Below are 19187 nucleotides of genomic sequence, written 5' to 3'. Positions count from 1 at the left end.
CCTCTAATTTTTTTGTGGCTTTATAAGCATGTATTCCTATTATGTAAAAAGACTTTCTTTCTACTTCTGATAGTAAAGGTAGTATACATCAGCAGTTAGCAGAAATACATGAGGTATTCCATAGATGAAGGCTTTTATCTCACAAGGGGAATCAGTGTCTGTTATCTTCAGGAGATGCTGCAACCGCTGTGTGTAGATAAATTGACAGTAGTGGAACGTGTCAAAAATATGACCAAATACATAAATCCAACAAGACAAAAATCAGTAATTTAGAGATTCAGACTTTGTACAAATAGTAGAAAGAGGTGAAGTATACACCAGAGCTTTCTGTCTATCTATAGCTCCCCATCTTGGGTCCTTCACAGCTTCTCCTCCTCCATGCAAAATTCTTCCACCACTCACAATTTTGCATCTTCCATCTTAAATACTCTCTTTAAAAAGTAAATTTGTTACATCAGAAGAAAGAAGAGCATCTTAGCGTTGTCAGATCGACCTGATCTCATTCTGAACACAAAAGCTGTTGCATTTCAGAGTTTATTCCAGAAGATATAAAGGTTAAATCTTGATAGTGAAATTGAAAGCAGTTAGGAAAGCATAAAACTAAGGCACAGATTTATGGAGAAATTGAACACCACACTAGTGTAGTGGTCAATTAAGGTGTCTCTGATAACATATTTAATCTCGGAAGCTGAGAGGCTGCTTGAGCAGTGTTCAGCCTCTGGCATGCTGCCTTTCAGAGGAAAACAACTCCTCTGCGTTGTCCTGGAGAGGCAGCAGGTCAGTACTGAGAAAAGCAATTCAAAATTATTTTTATTATATTTCTCTTTTAATTTAGGTGATACTGTATTTTCAGTAATCCCTAAGGTGTGGTGAGTGCGAATGAATTGTTTAGGCTTGTCTGGAATCTAATTTCCCTTAGCACACAAATTTTTTAAAAAATGTTGATTTTCTTCATGAAATTTATTTTTGTGCATTGGAGGTCAACTCAGTAATTTTCTTGTGATTCTTTGCTTCTCGATGGTATGGCTTGTATTGTGAAACTTTTAAAAGCCTTAATAGTGTTATGCAAATTACATATCATAAAATATCACCAAAGTCTCCAGCAATTCTAGTTTCAGCACTGGATAAGCTGGTGGCTTTTCATAGAAAACAGACATTATATTATTAATGTTGCAGATAACCAAGTCACCCTTAAAAGAAACTGTGTCCAAACCATTTCACTCTCATGTGGTGGGTTTTAGAGCTCATGCAGCTGCAGGAATACAGAAGTATGCTATTGTGTTATTCTGTGCTTTTCTGGCAATGAGGAGTAGCATGAACTTCTCAGCTTTCACGCCTGCCTTCTAGTTTCACAAGTAGCCTATAAAAATAACACTGAACAAATAGCTTCAATCGTCACAAGTGGGAAGTTACTTTTTAACCTCTTTTTTTCCCTCTGAATAGCAGACAGTAGTGAAAGAATCTCAAGTAGTTACTACACCTTTTATTTCTTGTACTCTGAAAATAGGGGAGCAAGGAAAAAACAAAAACCCAGAAGATCTTCCACATTCTTATTGATTTATGGCTTAGTAAGTCATTGGGATATAAAGCCATAGAGCATTAACACTCTTATTCTCTCAAGTTTTTCTAAGCAGAGTCCAAGTAAGATAAAAGAAAACAATTTTGCTTCATTCATGAAAAGTGAGATTCTTTCCAAAGAGCATCAGTATAAGGCCACCTTTATCCTCTGTGCAACAGCAGATTTCACTTAATGAACAAATATATTCTTTAGTTTTAGAGTTTGATAACAATTATCTTCCCTGATGAGGAGAAAGGAGGACAATGCTTGTTTTTATTCCTTTGATTCACTTCCCTTGATCTTGCAGTATTTTGAATCCTGCATAGCTGAAGCCACAAGAAGAATCTGACCCTTTTTTAAGGCTAGAAAAGAAAATGAAAAGTACCACCAAATGTCTTGAAAAAATTATGTATCTGTCTCAATTCTTAACCAGGCTTTCTCATGATAACACAATGCAGAGGAAATAACATGCAGACTTAAGATTTCTATTTTTTTTAATTGGGCTATGAAGACCATCACAGCAAGAAGATGCTGCGTATGAGTGTGAAGTATTAATATTCTCCAGCTGGGAAGACAATGGGCTCCCATTGGTAGGAATGACACAAGCTTCACATTCCCTCTGAAGGAGAGCTCAAGCCCCTCTGATGTTTCCAGCCCTTTCTGGCAGCACAACATGAAACTCATCTTTTCTTTGGTGGCAACTTGTGGCTTTGTTATCTAGCATCTGGCCTGGTTTTTGGCTATTTTGGGATTATCTTTGCCACAATGTTTTACTTAAAGGTAAGAAATTGAAAAAATATGATTGCTATGTCTTCCTGTTATGCATTGTATCAGTGATAAATTTATTTTTATTTGAGTCTGAGATTTTGATCTCACTCATTTGAGGGTCTGTTTACAAATACTGTCACTTAGGAATAGCTACTATAACTTACATTCATACCACAAAAGTCCAAAATTAGTTTTCAGAGCTAGATAAGTTACTGGGTTTAAGAGAATAGCTTCAATATATAATAGATTAATTTTAAAATAACTAGTGTAAATGATTTTTTTTCATAGTAACTTAACAGAAATATTTACTCTTTTCCTTTCTAAAATTCAAATGAATAAACTGGAATGCTCTTTTCTTCCCATCAGTTTTACTAGATTGAGAAATCAAAATGTTACATGTAGCTTAGGCATGACTCCTTCATGACAGCTTATTGAAACTCCAGTTTGCTACAGTTTGTAGGTCAGAGTAATCTTGTCACAAGGTCCTGCAGTTTATAGCACTATATGCAGAAAAGGCTGCAGTACATATGAGAATGCATCATTACTTTTGTTGCCAGTCCTGAAATGCATTGGATTCTTAGTGTCTCCCACCTCCTTATATTTCACCTCTCATGCAAGAGGTGAGTATAGTGAGGTGTTTCAAAAGAAATTACTTTTTATGAAGCTGAAAATGTATGCAATTAGTTGTGATAGCATGTACTTTTATAATAATACAGATGGGAACTAATTTGATAACAGATTTCTTGAGTGATAATCCTCAAAATCTTAACATGACACTTTTAAGGGAGAAATTGTTTCTGTGGTGCTTTTCAGTCTCATGTCCTTTAGTAAAATAATGCATTCTTATATTGCACTGACCTTTCTCACAAAAATTTGAGCTATCTACACTGCAAGGTTTCAGCTGCAACAAGTTTTAGAAAGTTATACATGCTTCATGAATTCAAACGCACATAGTGACCTTTCAAAGTAAGGAAATAGAGGACCAAAATATTAAAACAGATCTAAATAGTAAATTAAATATTTTGAAGTTGTTATTTTTCTTTTGAAATTTAAAACTGATAGATTAATTTTGAATGTTTCCCAGAGTTTATCTCTTTTCTCTCCTTTTAATGTTTCTCTATAGCTAAAATAACTTGTTAAAGGTGACAGAAATCAGTGGAAATATTCTTATGTCCACCAGTAAAATACCTCATATAGTAATGTGTGTTTGATCTTAAGGTAATTTATAGTGCAGTTAATTTTCTTTTATATTGTTTCATTTTGAATTATCTTTTTTTACATGTATTTATTCCCCCCCCCCCCCCCCCCCCCCCCCCCCCCCCCCCCCCCAGTTATTGTATTTCAAAATACCTTTTTCATTTTATGGTGCTTTTGGTATTGTGCATACATACCCAAGTAAATGTCTCATCTGATATATTATTATTTTTAACATGTACTGTGCTTATGATTTAGAGCAGTGTGGAAGTCTCTCCAGTACTCTTAGTTGTGGATAAGTTATGCGGCACACTTGCTTTGCTAACCAGTGTCAGGTCTCTGATCAATTCCTTTGGATTTTTCTATTTCTTTTTACTTTCCAAAATCGTCATGAATTGCTGTGCTAAAAATGATGCAGAAAAAGCAAAATACAAAGCTGAGAAGCTTTGTGTGCTAGGCTGTAGAATAATGCTTTGATCAATAAAATGGAAAAGTTTGTCCTATATAAGCATATCACATTCAGATGGCATTCTCTTTCAGGAGCTTTCCTGGCATGTTTGTGAGTAATCTTCTATTTAGTTGCACTCCTGAGTAATGTAATACTTTTTCATTTTTTTACGAAATATACAAATGCCTTTTCTGACTTTCCTTTAATAGAATATTTTCTCTGCATTTGTTAATTTCTTTAAATTGCACTCCATTATTTTAAAAACTTTGTGGTATGCTTCCTAATTGGATGGAATTTTGGTTAAAATGTACTGACAAATGTCCATTTGTTACTCCAACATTGACACTGAAGCTTAGCAAAGTAGTGTGATACCTGAGAATCACAAGAATGTGTAAAACCTTACATTCTGATTACAGCCTGGAAATGAAATCTAACATTTTTCTTCACTGCTAGAACAATCATTCCTCTAGGTGCAGCTTGTTAACATTTGTGTTTTCCATCACTTCATGTTGCAATCTATGAGCTGGAGGGTGAACAGACACAGGAGCAAGCCCAGGTTAATGTTGGAAAAAAGGGGAGTATTATGGAGGGGTTTAGGGAAGTATGTGATACTGCTTGGCACCAGAAGAAAAGAAGACAAATGATCAAGAATATAGATGAAAGTGTCAGAATATAACACTGGAGAGATGCTAATAGGGCGATACAGGGGATGACTGTTTTGGTTGCCTTGTTCTGATTGTATGTAAGGGACAGGAACAAACTCCATAACATCCCGTTCCTGAGGTATCACATTTTAGGAACTTCATCATGCAAGACTGACAGACTTTAATGTTTTCATGAGTACAAGATAAAATTGCACGGACTTTAGATAAACAGACATGAGTATTGCATACTGTGTCTTGATATATAAAAAAATTATAGAAAAGGCTCAGCTGATACGAATTAGCTGCTAGGATACCTTTGGATTGTTCTTTACTTGGAAAACAGATTGCCCATAAAATAGTGTAGCTTATATATATATTAAAAAAAAAACAAAAAAAAACCCAACCAAAAAAAAACACCAAAAAACCCCCCACACCACAAAAAAAACCACCCACAAAAAAACCCCACAAAAATATTCTGATATTAAATTCAGTTGCATAATTCTACATAACGATGAATAACATTTGTCTCTCTTTTTCAACATCCTTCATGGGGCTGATCCAAGTTACCCTAAAGAAATACCTTACTATTATCACTGAAATTTGCCATGAAAGCTGTGCTTTTCTTGACCAATGGAATAAACTTTTCCTGTGTTTCTGATTTTAGAGCACAAGGAGCAAAGTATTCTTGGTAGCCAGGCTGTTACCGTGTGAATTCTCTTCTGAAAGACATATATGTGATCATCAGTCGTCTTTATTTTTTCAGAGCAAAACATAAAAATCCTCCAGCCTTGTCCTTCCTTCATAAATATGTCCAGCTCTTGTAATCACTTCCACTGGTTAAATCTCATCTGAAAGATTTGCAAGAAGTACCAAAATAAAGAGCGATGTATCTGCATGCAATATGTCTCCCTTATGAAGGAATGATAGATACACTGAAATAGTGTTCCATAAAAACTTACTGATGCATTTTCCTAAAAAAAGTATCCATGAAATTTACTCCAACTGTCCAGTACTACTGTTTCCTTGGCTGTAGCTATTAATCCTGTGTAGTTTGACCTAGAGGATTTTCTGATATTCTTTTTGATAGATTTTTTCATGTATTCTTTTAACACAAATTTGTTTCAATCTATATAGCAGAAACCTTTAAAAAAAATTCACTGTATATATAAGCAACAAATTGTGATTATATCCAAACATTTATTTTTGTTCCACAAAGGAGAGTGGAGAAAGAGGGAAGATCGCAGACCAAACAGTAAGTTTTCAATAACTTTAGTGTCCTTAGATTAGAAATTTTAAGAGTAATTTAAATATTCCCACTGGAAAAAAAAAAGAAAAAAGTGATTAAAGTATAACAAATAAAAGTGGAAAGTCAGAAGATAATATAGAATTAATGATATTGAGCAATAGCAAGGTAGCATTCATATGAAAAAATTCATATGAGTTTCATATTCATTATGAAAATTAATCTAGTAATAATTTCACTTTTTTTCATATGGAGGCAGTTAATTGTTCATGAGTCTATGAAAAAACTCATTAACTGAAAGATGAAAACAGAGTTGAATTGATTCCTGTAAAAATAAAATATAAGGTCATTTAGTAGTTGTGTATAAAATTTTTTTTCCTCGCTTGTGACTTGAAATTTTTATTTAGAGATCAATGAAAATAATTTCCTGGAATGTTGCCTGTTGTCACCAGGAAAGGACATCTTTCAGAATTTTCCTTTTTTGTTTTTGTTGTTTTTTGTTTGCTTGTTTGTTTTCCACAGCAGGCAATTTCTTGGAAATTTCAGCTAGTGTTGAAGTAATACGTATTTGTGAATTGTGTAAAAATATCTTGCATGTGTGTTAGTGGCTGAACCTGGGCCTTTATTTAGTTTCTTGATGCAGTAAAAAGGACTGGCTGAAACCTCCTGTTCCTGATTGTGGTTTGGTCACTATGGATATTGCAGGCTTTCTCTTCCACAATAGCAGTTTATTTGCTTTACCTGTGCTTGATTCCATGGCGTTTAAGTGTGTCAGGGGGTTGAGGAGAACACAGCATCCTCATTTTTGATAGGAGGCAGCATTTTGATAGCTCTGGCTTACACTTGGGACACTTACCCTTTAGTGCCCAGTATCACTTTAGGTGCCATAGCATCTCTGAGATGCTTGCGCAGACCTGGCTACATCCAGGTCTGGGGCACCCAGCACTGCCCAGGGAGCACCAGCCCCTCAAGGTGGCCCTTCCCTGCCACTGGTGAAGAGCTCAGGGCCACGTTAGGGCCTATAGATAGTCACACTTCTGCCCTTCAGCCACTGCTCCAGAAGGGTCCCATGTAATCCATATGCTGTATCTGCCAGCAGATACAAATCTGCGCGCCTCAGGTATCTCGAACTTCCATAATAATATCAGGTACCTGTTTGCAAACAACTAAATCCTGCCCAAGACCTGTGTTGCCATTGCACCAAGGGGAGCTCTTTAAGAGGCAGTACCTGGCTGTAACCATCAACTCTGATGAAAAAACTTCAGTGGTAAGGCAAATTTAAAACTAATGGATCCTAGAGATTTAAATGCATTTGTGGTTTTTATATTATATAATAAATGAGCACATAGAAAGTGTTCTTCAGGTATGCTTGGAGAGCACTGTGCTGGCTATGTGCAAATTTGAGTTCTCAGTTGTTCAGACTTCAGCTTATTTGTATTTAGCTTTCACAAATTATCCTACTTCCCAATGAAAATGAGATATCTGAAATGTTTTAATTCAGCCATTTGAGTTACGGGAGAACAAGAAAGGTTTTGCCTCTGAACTCAGACCCAGTTTTTAGGTGCCAGCTGGCAAAGGCATCCCTAAGCACACACCTTGCTGTGAGCAGGGTTTTGGGTTTTAGCACTGTATTTGAGCTGTGTCATATTTCAGTTATTTTCACTGTAGCCTTCCACAGAAAAGGTGACTTGTACATATTAACTCTCTGAGCAAAATTTTGACAAGCATGGGCATTTTCAAGTCATAAAGATCAAAAACTGCCTAAAAGAAGAGCTGTATTTTTGGCTTCTCTATGTTGTTTATGAACAAATAACCCATGTTCCTATTTTTTTTTTTTTCCCCCTAACGTGAAACTGGGCAAAAGCATTTTCTTACTGTTGTTGCTTCTGTCAGAAAAGTAGCCAAATACCCCAAAACACTGAGCTGGGATATGTGCTGATGGCGGAAGAGAGAGCATCACAAAATTCTTCTCCCCAAACTGTGCAGTGCCCTTTGTTTTATAGCTTCCCCTTCCATGGATGACCACTGACCATGTGCCAGGTGCCTGAGACCAGAACAACACTGCATGGAATGCCACAGTGGCTCTTGCCCTGCCACTGCACCGTTGATGAATGTGCCATCTTGGGGCTTGTGGCCAACTGTAAATTTCCTGCAAGTGGGGAAGTTCATTTTTCACTCCTGCAAGTGAGTTGTCCACCTCTGAACTTTTTGCAAGCTGCCCCAGTCACTGGCATGAGGAAAATAACTTTGGGCCATTCCTTTGCTGGCATCAGAGAAACCTGAAGGAGAGGCCTGGGAGAGAAGTGGCACCTGAAAATCTCTGCCTTCTCCATCCAAGATGATGCCTTCAGGACAATACTGAAGCTGGGCAGCATACTGCATCTCTCTGCCAAACCACGATTACCAGCTCCAAAGCTTGCCCTGCCACTGGAACATTGACCTCTCTTCTGGTTGCAGTGTTTGGGAAGAGCACAGTCAGCAATCCTCTCTGCTGATCTCCAGTAAAGACTGATAAGGGGGACAGATTTAGTGTTTATCCTGTACAGAGCTGCATGTGCTTTTCCATCATTTTTAGAAATTTCCTTTGAAAGAGCTGACAGTGCGTGATCTATTTTAAATAGTGCTTCAGAAGATTAAATTATTTTTGGTCTAAGTGAAATCAATAAGCAGTTTTAAATATAAGATATGGTTTAAATAAGCAGAAAAAGATCCAATGACCCTCAGTATTTATTGCATGTCTTAGGCCTGCTATGACAACCTTTATTAGCTAATTGATAGCTCTATACTGTAGAGCAGCTTACTCAAACCACCAAAACCTCACTCTCAAGTCTTTCAAAGGCACGAGTAGTAACAGGGGCAGGTGTGTTTTTGCCTTCTTTATTTCAGGCTTCCCCTTCTCCTAGGATACCTGTTCCTCCAAGTCCTGGACCTTGTTCTCCCTGGCTTCCTTGTGTGCATCAGGAAGTCTTCCAAGTCCTGGTCTGTGTAGCCCATCCCTAAGTCAGGTGCTGGTAAAATCCCAGTTTGCATCTTCCTTGCCTGCACTGTTACAAACTCCCCTGTCCTCACACTACATGGCCAAGCTCTGCACATGCTGGGCCATGTAGAGCAATGATCCTGCCATACCTCTAGGGATCACCATTCCTCTGCCCCTGCTCTCACTGTCAAAAGTCTCAGAGTGGTTGGGTTTTCCAAACAGGGAAGCATTTTTAAGTTCTTTATGAAAATTAATGTAGCTCTCCTATGCTAGCTTTTTCCCCCTAATGCTCTCTTTATACTGTCTCCTTGCCTACTACTATAATTGTGATGTTGGTACTTTTATTTGTTATGTTGAATATTTTCTGAAATAAATAAGAACGTTGCTTTATTTGTGGATAATGCTGGTCCCTTATGTATAGTACTGGGAAATGTTGCCTAGCAAATTCTGTGACTCTCAATGGAATATATTCGTTTCTTCTCATAATTTACATGTGTTATTTCTCACAGTATTTGATGTATTTTATATGCTTTTGTGATGCTGACTTTCACTTAAAGGAAAGTGAAATGGTGGTCAAGCAAACTTATGGACTCAGTTGTTTCCTTGAGACTTTGTTACTGGGTATGAGGTTAATCTGATTAAATGTGCATGCATCTTGTAGCTGCTCCATTGGAACAGTAACTAGTGGTTACTGGAACTTTTTGGTCCCCTTGGTGTAGAGAGTGGAGTGAGATAGGCAGCCCTAAGGGGAGATACAGCCTTGCCCTAAGGCAGGTTAGCTGCATCACACTTGGGAAGTGCTGCTTTCATCAACACCCAAGCTTGGGATGACTGGCTCAGAGGTGGGTTTCTATCGTAAAAGATGTATATATAAGTATGGTGAGTTTTGTGTGGGAAATCTACCGGTAGTCTTTTTTTTTTTTTTTTTTTCATACATTTAGGGAGAATTTTGCCATGCTATTAAACACGTCTTGAAAGAATGAATCTCTTGATTGCCGTTTCTCACTGTTGCTAAAGATACCTTTAAAATGAGTATCTGTGCGTAAATACATCAGAAATAATTGATTTCTCATTAATATGCAGTTGCAGTTGAGTCAACTGTTCTCATGCCCTAAATTATGCAGAAAGTTAAAAATTGTGTCCTAACACTGCATGAACGTTTAGTTGTATGCTGTCTCATTCACGCCTTTTTTTTTTTTTTTTTTTTTTTTTTTTTTTTTTTTTTTTTTTAAATCTTCATAGCAGAAGTTTGTTTTAGTGTAGTTCACACAGGAGTAGGGCTGGGGTACCTGCCTTCCCTCTCTCTCTCCCTCTCTTTCTCTCATCTTATCAGTAAGTCAGTAAGTAAATTTTTGTCAGATCTCCTGAGATGCTTGCTGATTCTATTCCTTGCTCAGCAACAGGAGGTTAAAACATAGAAAAAGGCTGTTTTGGAGTCTATTTGAAACATGCCAGTAATAGCAATTGTTGGTAATGAATGTATTCCTTATGAGTATATGACATGCTCCTTCTCTCTTGTGATAGAAACTTTAAATGTTAGTAGCCAGGAGGTGCCAACATTTTGATTGCTGCCTGTAGTTAAATACATAAAAATATCAGAGGCATAAAATATTTTGACATTAAAAAAACAAACAGGTTGAGAAATAGGGAATATAAGGCAGAGGCAGAAGTGTTTGCTTGGAATACTTGATAGTGCCTTTCTTTCAACTATTGCTAAGAGAAGTTCATCAGTCAACATAAGAAATGTTATGTTTGAATGGGGAGTTTGATCTCTAAGTTGGTCCTTGTAACAAGATTTTTCCTGTCTAGATAGTCATGGTGCTGGTTTTAAAATGCTAAAAAGTGGAAAGTTCTACAGTGACATGGGAACACTGGCTCCATCCATGGTGTTCTTGGAATGGATGTGTCCTGCATCTTGGCTAATCTATGTCAGTTTTTGAGGTGGCAACTCTGTACTGTGCTGCCTTTAACTTATCCCAGAGTTAAAATAACACAACAAATAAAAAGTAACAATCTTTTAGAAGAACAATTCTTGTGCACTTTATTCCAGCTGAATTTATTTTGGTGTTTTTATGAATTGAATCTGCTGCTGACCATTAGCATGTTAAACAGAAAGTTGCCATTGAAACTGGAAGTTTAGTCAAAAGTGAAACTCCCATAACTCTGCTAGCGTAAAAGGGATAAATTGCCTGTACACATAATGCACATCATTACACACATACCCATTCTCTTTTTTTGACAGTAAATATATTTGACAAATTTCAGTGTTTAAAAAAAAAGAATTGTAATTAAATGAAACTGTTATTGTAGGGATTTAAAAGCTTTTAAAGCTCTGTTTCACTATGCAGCACATAGAGCTATTTTTGGAAGCAGTCACAGAATTTCTTTCAAACTGAGTCAGTGTTAGAAGATTTCAACTGAGAAAGCTGGTAATGATTCAGGGTACGATTTCAATTTCTTTATATATGAGTAAAAAAATATGCATAAGGTTCTAAAATTGAATACTTGTATTACCTAAAAACGCAATAGATACTGGCATATGAAAGTTCTGTAAGTCATCCTAGTCCTTGTGAGTTCAGCATCCTAAATAGGCACGTGTTCATGCATTAAAGAAACAGCCCCTCTGTTGCATGTAAGCATGAAATCAAATAAGTTTTTTTGTTGTTCTTTATTCCAAAGTCTTTACAATGGATCCCTAAATACTTTTATTATTAGAAATTCAGCATTTTTTGTTCCTCCAAAGAGCCTGTATGCTTTGTGTTTGAGCCACATAGGTAGGTTACACCTTTTGTGTCCAACTGGCTTCTAAGCTGTTTTCTGTTGCTTTTGATTATTGAATAGTTAGCTTACTCTAGCTCTGCAGGACACTGAGGAAAAAGAAGATAACTGTTCAATACAGATATGGCTATTCTCCCTCCAATTCTCATCTACACTCTTGTAATCAGTTGTGTTTTAATGCTGTATAGACATGTTATACATTCACTATTTTCTATCCATAAAATAAGAGAAATAATTAGTTTATAAATTACCTAAACATAGATGTGTTGCACATCTATCATAATCATATCAATATCTAAATCATATTTAAGCACAGATAAATAATACTTTCTAGGGAAAACGACCGTAAACTTTTTTCTTCTGTACAGGGGTAGCCTGTGTGCAGTGTCACCATTCAGGCAGCATATTCTTTCATTAAAATGTTTCACTGAATTTTTATGAAGTTCGTGTGCAATGTGTATTCTTGTTTTCAACCAAGCTATAAAACACCACTGCCAGCTGGAGTTGTGAGGACCAGTCTTTGCTCCCATCAGATTTCACTTCTCTACAAGCTTAAAGGGTTACTTTGAAAAATTACATTCTTTGAAAAATTACATTCTTTATGACCTATTGCTCTAATCAGCTCTACAGTCTAGCTACAAATTCCTGGGATAGCATTTATGTCCGAATCTACAGATGATACTCAGTTTGGGATTAAGATGTAGTTTTCTGCCTCAATCAGACATCTAATGCCTTTTCAAAAACCTTAAGTTATTCCATGTCACTCTCAGCTGCTGCATTGAAAGACTCCAATCCTTAGGTCCTGTGTGATATCTCCCAACATCATCAGAGCTCTGAGTCAATAGGCAGCCCCAGAGGTCAGGGTGAAGACATAACAACAACAACATCAATAATAATAATAATAATAATAATAATAATAATTAACACAGTCACCTATGTTTATATACTGGCTTAATTCCTCCATGCCTAAAATCCCACTATAGTGCATGAGGATTAATCACTACAGCAAAACCAACTGAGAAATTCAGCTGGACAACCTCTGTTTGTGTGGTAAACTATAGTATTACAGATGTTTAATGTTATCTGAGACACCTGCATGGAGTGGAATGTGTGTTGTAGGATGTACATGGGATGTTATGTCCTTTAGAAGAATGCCTGGAGGTCAGATGTTGCATCTGAGAGCAGCAGCAGCGACACCAGGCACTGGTAAGCAGCTGAATTGAGCCTCAGAGTATTGTCAGAGGCACCACTGACTGTACTAGAGGCATCGGCACTTTGGGAACTATAGATACCAGTATTTGTGCCTCATGGATCTATGAGCTGAATTCTGCCTTGTTGAGGACCTGAATATATTAATTCAGCATAATTTTGTTGCCTGGATCTTTGCGTGTGGTACCTCAATGCTTCATTCATCAACTAAGGAGACCTGTTCCCATAAACTAACATTTTCTGCTCTTTGGCCTTTAAGTCTTGTTCAGGACTTTAACTTGAAATCCAAACAATATCCTGTTTGCTACACCTTCTCTGCCTAATTGAACCTTTGAACAGTCACTAATTTTCATGAACCAACATCTCTGTACCTAGGACAAAGATTGGCAGGTCATGTCTATAAGCACTTTATTAAATCCTTTATTGACCTTTTATTATCAAAACATCACTTCAGTATTATGAAGTTCAAATGCTTGCAGTGTGGGAATCTGAGTGTGCAGCAATTCTCCCACCAGACTACATCCATGCAGCCTGAACAGAAGTTGGGGCTGAAGTCAAACTATGTAATAATCACAATAAGACCTCACAATTCTGGAGCGTCAGAGGCTTTAAATATGTTTTTCAAGTATTAACATCACAAAACATAGTGCATATCGTTAGCTTGTGCCCATGTCCGTGAGAGTAAGTATGGGATTAAAAAGAAGCTATGAACTCTTCCTGAAACCTTGGGTAAATCATTCAGATTGTCACCTCCTATCCTAGGTGGATAGTTGTGCTGTATTCAGTGGGGAGCTGAGAGGCAATGCTAGCGTGGAGGGTATTGCTATCTGAAATGGCAAGTGTAGGGGTGTTTTTACAGCCAAAAATAAAGTGAATAGGGATTCAGCACACAATTCATTTTGGCATTTATCAAAATGTGTGGAATTCATACAGTTGCAGATGTCTCCATGTGAGCTTGTTGCCCTTGCATTTCTTTACAGTCAGTGGAGGTCTAGTCAGTGTAAAGTGTAACTAATCTCATTTTAAAGTAGGTGTCTGAATAGATCAGACTGACTGCAAAGGGTGCATGGGGGTGACTAGTTCAGATGTAGAACAGAATCTCATTCTACCTGTTCCGTGGGCAAAACTGCTATGATTTTGTCTTTAAAAATATACATTTAACTTTACTGAGCCACAGTTAGAATGCCAGATGTAGAAATGTTTTAGAATAAGTCTGTTTTAAGCATTTACACAGATTTTCATACCAGAATTTTCATTTAATTATAAATACCAAATAATTATATATCATCTTACACAAACACAAGGGAAACATCCATCATGTCTGTGTGGGTCATCAGGAGCAGCAATCAAGGCAATGATTAAGGTTTCACAGTGGAGGAAATTTTCTAGGGCTTCTATTTCTAGGACTTCTACATTCTTCCTTAATGTGATCTCTTGGAACCTTGTTCAGATTTCCACAGATCTAATGCAATACTTGGTAACCATATGTAACCATCCCTATCTCCAGCTGGTGCTTAAGGAAGGTGTGGTCTTCTATGGCTTCTGTGTCTGACCTGCCACTGGTACAGGTGACTCAGATATCTGCACGCCCAAGTGTCTCAGAGTGACACTGGACATCATATAAGGATATTTTGCATCAAGGTTCATTTATTTGCCATCTCTTTACTTGGATCTCTTACAGTTACTGTCATCTAAAAGAAAATCATGTTACAGACAGAAATGTGCTGCATTGAGAATTTCAGAGCAGGCATAGATCATCCACACTGGAACTGCACACAGTTACTGACCTGAGTTCTCATTCTCATCCTATCTATATGTAGTTTTCTTCTGCCCTGTTTCTTTCACAGTCATGGCTGATTTTCCTACAGTGAAAATATATTAATCTTTCATAACAGAATATTTATTCTACAGAAATAACTGGATATTGACACTCACAAATTAATCCAAGAATTATCTTAGTTGATTTTGACAATTTTCAAAAGACTTGGAAACAGCATCATATTGGAAGAAAGCAGATCTATATGACATCCTATAAGCAATGGTAATTCTCTGCTAGCTTTTACTGGTAAGGAAAGTCTCAGAAATGCACCTACTTCCAAACAAACAGATAAAGGAAAATACACTTCAAGCCCCTTAAAAAAACCAACCAACCAAACAAACAACAACAAAAAAAACCACACACACACACACAAAAACACAAATAAAAAATACCAGCAGCAACTTAAAGCACTAAAACAAACTATAATATTTTAGTAAATATGTATGGGACCTGTATCTGTATGGGACATTGTTACTGAAACAAATAGGTAGTTTGATGCTTTATTTCTTACAGCTTTTTAAAAACAATGCTATTCACATGCTGATCACACAATTTACTAGGAAATTCTTTGAAATTCCATTCTGTACTCAATGCTAGATTATTTAAATATTAAGAAAAAACAGTATGTTGCTAATTCAAATTAAAATCAATGAATATTTAAGCCCTATGTTTACTCTGAAGCTACAAGGCACTGTGGGCTAGCAATAGCAGTTGCAAAAGAATATTAAAGTATTTATGTGGTGTTTTTCCTAAGGAATAAATATTCTACATCAGTATGGCCAGTCAGGCCACAGATCTCATCCTGAAACCTGTTCAAATACTACCAGGTATGTTTTTAGTACCCTAATTTTAAAATCAATCATAAAATTTTAATGCTTAAATTTAGGAAAGTTCCGTTTTAAGCTATGGTTTTTGGGAAGGGCAAGTTCATTAGTTTCAATCTGAGTTTCGTACTGATTTGACTGTCCTTACTCTTGCTGGTGAAAATCCCACGCAAGAAAAAAGGTCAGGAGTGTTAGCAAACTGCCAGTCAGGAACTCTGGAGGAAAGTGAAATTATAAATGGTGGGAGTTACAGAAATAATGCAAATCATGCTAAGAAACTGTGTGTATCTAAGAGGAGCAGTGGACAGGAGTGTATTTGCTCTACCTCTACCTACAGCAGAGCAGCCTCATATTCACCATCCCCAACAGGAGCAAGTGTAAATAGCATAACTAAATAAAGTGGTGGGAAAGCAAACTGTAAGGGAGTATCTCCTCTCATCCAAAAGCTGTGAAGCTGCACAAGGGTGATGCTCTGCACAATCTAGTAAGTCCTTGTTGTCTCTGTGAACAGATGTGCAGTTTTAAATTATTTTTCTTGCACCATTTGCTGATGAGCATAAGGGTTTGGCCAGGGTGTATCTTAGAAAAGGTAACTCATCATGCATATTCAGAACTGACATGACTGGCATTTAAGAGGTAACTTTAGGAAATTAACTCATTAACTCATGTTTCAAATTGAGCATGCAGGAAGGAACCTTTCCATTATATTTAGCACCACTCTGAAAGATTTTGTTAACCTTCAGTGCCCATAACATCATTGAGGCTTATAAAGCTTCATATACAAATGCCTTTTTTGATTGACCTATCTTCTCAATTCAGGCACTTTGATTTTTGCAGGGGAAGATTTTTTTGTCTTACATTTGTGAAGAAGCTTTTACTTGGTAAAGGAATAAATACAGTGGAAAGACGGTATATTATATATTAGAAAAGATGTAAGTAAATAACTAAACCGAGGGTAAGCTGAGTTGTCTATTGTGTACAATCTGTAGCAGTTCAGTAGTTTCTCATGCCATTAACATGGTAACATAATGCTGTGATGGTAGTACTCAAAAGTACAAAGAGGAGTTGTGTTCAAAGCCACAATCCTGATATTAATTTCAATGTGAGTCTTATTATAGTCCATATATGAATGTGGCTTGTTATTTCATTTCTTCAAATCTGTCAAACAGTGCTGTCTCTCCTCAAAAACATTTTAAAATCAGTCTTATTAAATGTTTTAGTTGCTTTTATGCAATTGCTTTTGAATCAAGGCATTCCTGTCCGAAATGGAGAATTAAAAGTAGCCTAGCAGTGAAATCTTTTCACTTACTATTCAGAATTCTCTCTAAATTTACATTAATATAAAAATATAAAATGCAGATTTTTAAATCCAGAATGGATAAGAGTGTGGTAAAAAATAATTAGAAGAGTGAATAGCTATTGTAAAAATCAAGAGTTGACAAAAGAACCTACATTACATGAAAGGTAGAGAAGCAGTTCAAAAAATGATGAGATTATTAAAAAAGCTTAATGCAGCATTAAGCTTCATCAAATGAGATCTTCCACTCTCTACAAAACCTTTGATGATGGCTTGTGTGTCTGTTCCTCTTTTTGCTTTTCCATTTTTGCTTGTTTTACTTTATTATACTCTAGTCATGTTCCTAATAATCCATTTGTATTTCCCTGCTCTCTTGTCCACTCCCTTGCTTCTCAACCCTCAGGGCAATCGTGCCTCCACTTCTGGGAACTTCTCTGTGAGCAGTGCTTCTCAAAGAGCCCATGTGTACTTCCAGAATCCTGCCTGCTGGCAACACAGCTCACTACAGGCCTAGTATTTCACTTGTGACCAGCTGTTGTCATCTCAACTTTAAAAGAGTGAGAAGTTGACTTGAGAAGGGAGTGGGAAGCCAGGAAATGGTGGACATGGCTACTTTCAGAAAGGCTCATTCTACTGGCCTAGGCTTTAAATGTGCAGATAATTTCATTCATATAACACTTCTGTTGATTTCTATGTGTTAGCCGATCAAAAATAATTACTTTCCTGAACATAATAGAAAACTGAGCTCTTAGCAGCTATTTCACAGAGTAATCAGATGCAACTTCTAGTCAGGAGGCTCTCAAACCATTGACTGCTAAAAGCCAGGAGTGTGCATCTAGAGAAAAAGCATTCAAACTTCTTCACTTTTCTAAAATGTCTCCTAGTGACCGTGGGTGAAAGCAGGGCACTACTGTTACAAGCTATATGTTTTATGCTACATGGGCTGTGGGTCTGAGCTGGTGTAATTATCCTTGGTTTAATCTCCTAAGGATGTGCACATTTGACCAAATCTCAAATTAGTAAAATTCTTTATATTTGCATTCGAGAAATTAAAACACTTCACATAAATTGAGTTTCTACAGTACCTTCTTGGATTTCTTTGAAAGTATCAATTATGTATAGGGGCTTACAGAATTTAATTCTAGTCTTTAGGAATGACTTATGTAAAAAAGTATCAGCTTCCCAGTCAATAGCTTTGAAAACTGCTCATCAGCAAGGCTGGTAAATTATCAAAACTACTTTAATTAATGTATCCCATAAAAGCCTTTGGCTATCAGACTTTTGCTATCTAAATATGTAATTACATATTGCTATCCCTTTACAGATTAAAATACTATCTCTGCTTTTAACTTCTGAGGTAGTTTTGTTGGAGCATATATTTGACTTCCCTGTCAAATTTTAGAGACTGAAATAATGTCTTTTTCTTTTCCCCGAAAAAGACTGAAAAGTTTTTTGCTTGCAGTTTCAATCCTCTCTTGCACTCTGCACTAAGGACTTGGTGAATCTCTTCTGAACAATTATGGATGGATCCTAGATGTTAGATGTGCTCATGTTGTTTCATTTATCTTGTTCTCTGCACTAATTTAATGTCCTCTTGTGTGTATGTGCAGCCAGAAGTATGGCTCCTATTACTCTTAGCAACACTGGAGTTTCCTTATTCATTAACATGAGTTTATGTACAAGGTGGTGATTTTTTTTTTTTTTTTTTTCCACTAAATGCCTGAAATGGGAGTCCTTCTGGTCATCAGTCAGTCATGGTATAATTTAAGTTTGTATCCTAATGCATATTCAGAAGTGCCAAATAAAGACATTTCATGTTGCCTGACTTTTAACTGCCTGATTTGACAACCTCAATTATTTTATTTTCATTTACATTTTAAAACCTTCTTAGATTTAAAAATGGTTTTATTTTTAAGAAACTTTAAGAAACATAAGTAGCACACTTATTAGCTACCATATGCTCTGTCATGCTTAAGAATGACATTTATCTAACCAGTCTAGTTAGACCAGTCATGGGGAGAAGATGGTTAATAAATGGGAATGGTGGAAAGGACCTTCAGCAGCAGCTGTACACAGATACTTAAGTGACTTTGAGAGACAGTGTACCTGTATGACATAGTTTTGCTGTATTTCTCTTATCCTTATTTATTCCTACTGCAGTAGTATATAAGTGCATATGGTGAAAAGTCCTGACTGCTTTTGTTTCTCACAATCTGTGTAACACTATCTAAAAGAAAATCACTCACAGAGAAGTGAGGTCACAGAACAAGTGTCTCCTCCATGAGATCACCACGCCTGCAGTGGAACCTGGAAGGGCTCCTCTATTCCCAGAGCCACACAGCTGCCTCTTGGCCAGGGGGGCAGCTGTGTGACTGCTGCAGTGACATGCTGGAACAGATCTGCTCAATGAACAAGAATGTAATGAATA

General features: G+C 36.7%; 1 protein-coding gene and 1 long non-coding RNA gene across 4 annotated transcripts in view; both read left to right on the top strand.

Moving 5' to 3' along the window:
• DLGAP2 (DLG associated protein 2) overlaps positions 1–19187 on the top strand; it is a 428484-nt gene that overhangs the window by 4285 nt on the left and 405012 nt on the right. The window lies entirely within an intron of this gene.
• Positions 2164–9334, top strand: LOC120750731 (uncharacterized). The gene is made up of 3 exons (XR_005700127.2): positions 2164–2338; positions 5829–5864; positions 7859–9334. It is a non-coding gene; the product is annotated as an uncharacterized LOC120750731 (long non-coding RNA).

This window comes from Hirundo rustica, chromosome 3 (assembly GCF_015227805.2).
Source record: "Hirundo rustica isolate bHirRus1 chromosome 3, bHirRus1.pri.v3, whole genome shotgun sequence".
In the NCBI taxonomy this organism is placed as follows: domain Eukaryota; kingdom Metazoa; phylum Chordata; class Aves; order Passeriformes; family Hirundinidae; genus Hirundo; species Hirundo rustica.
This window is presented reverse-complemented; position numbering and strand designations above follow the sequence as displayed.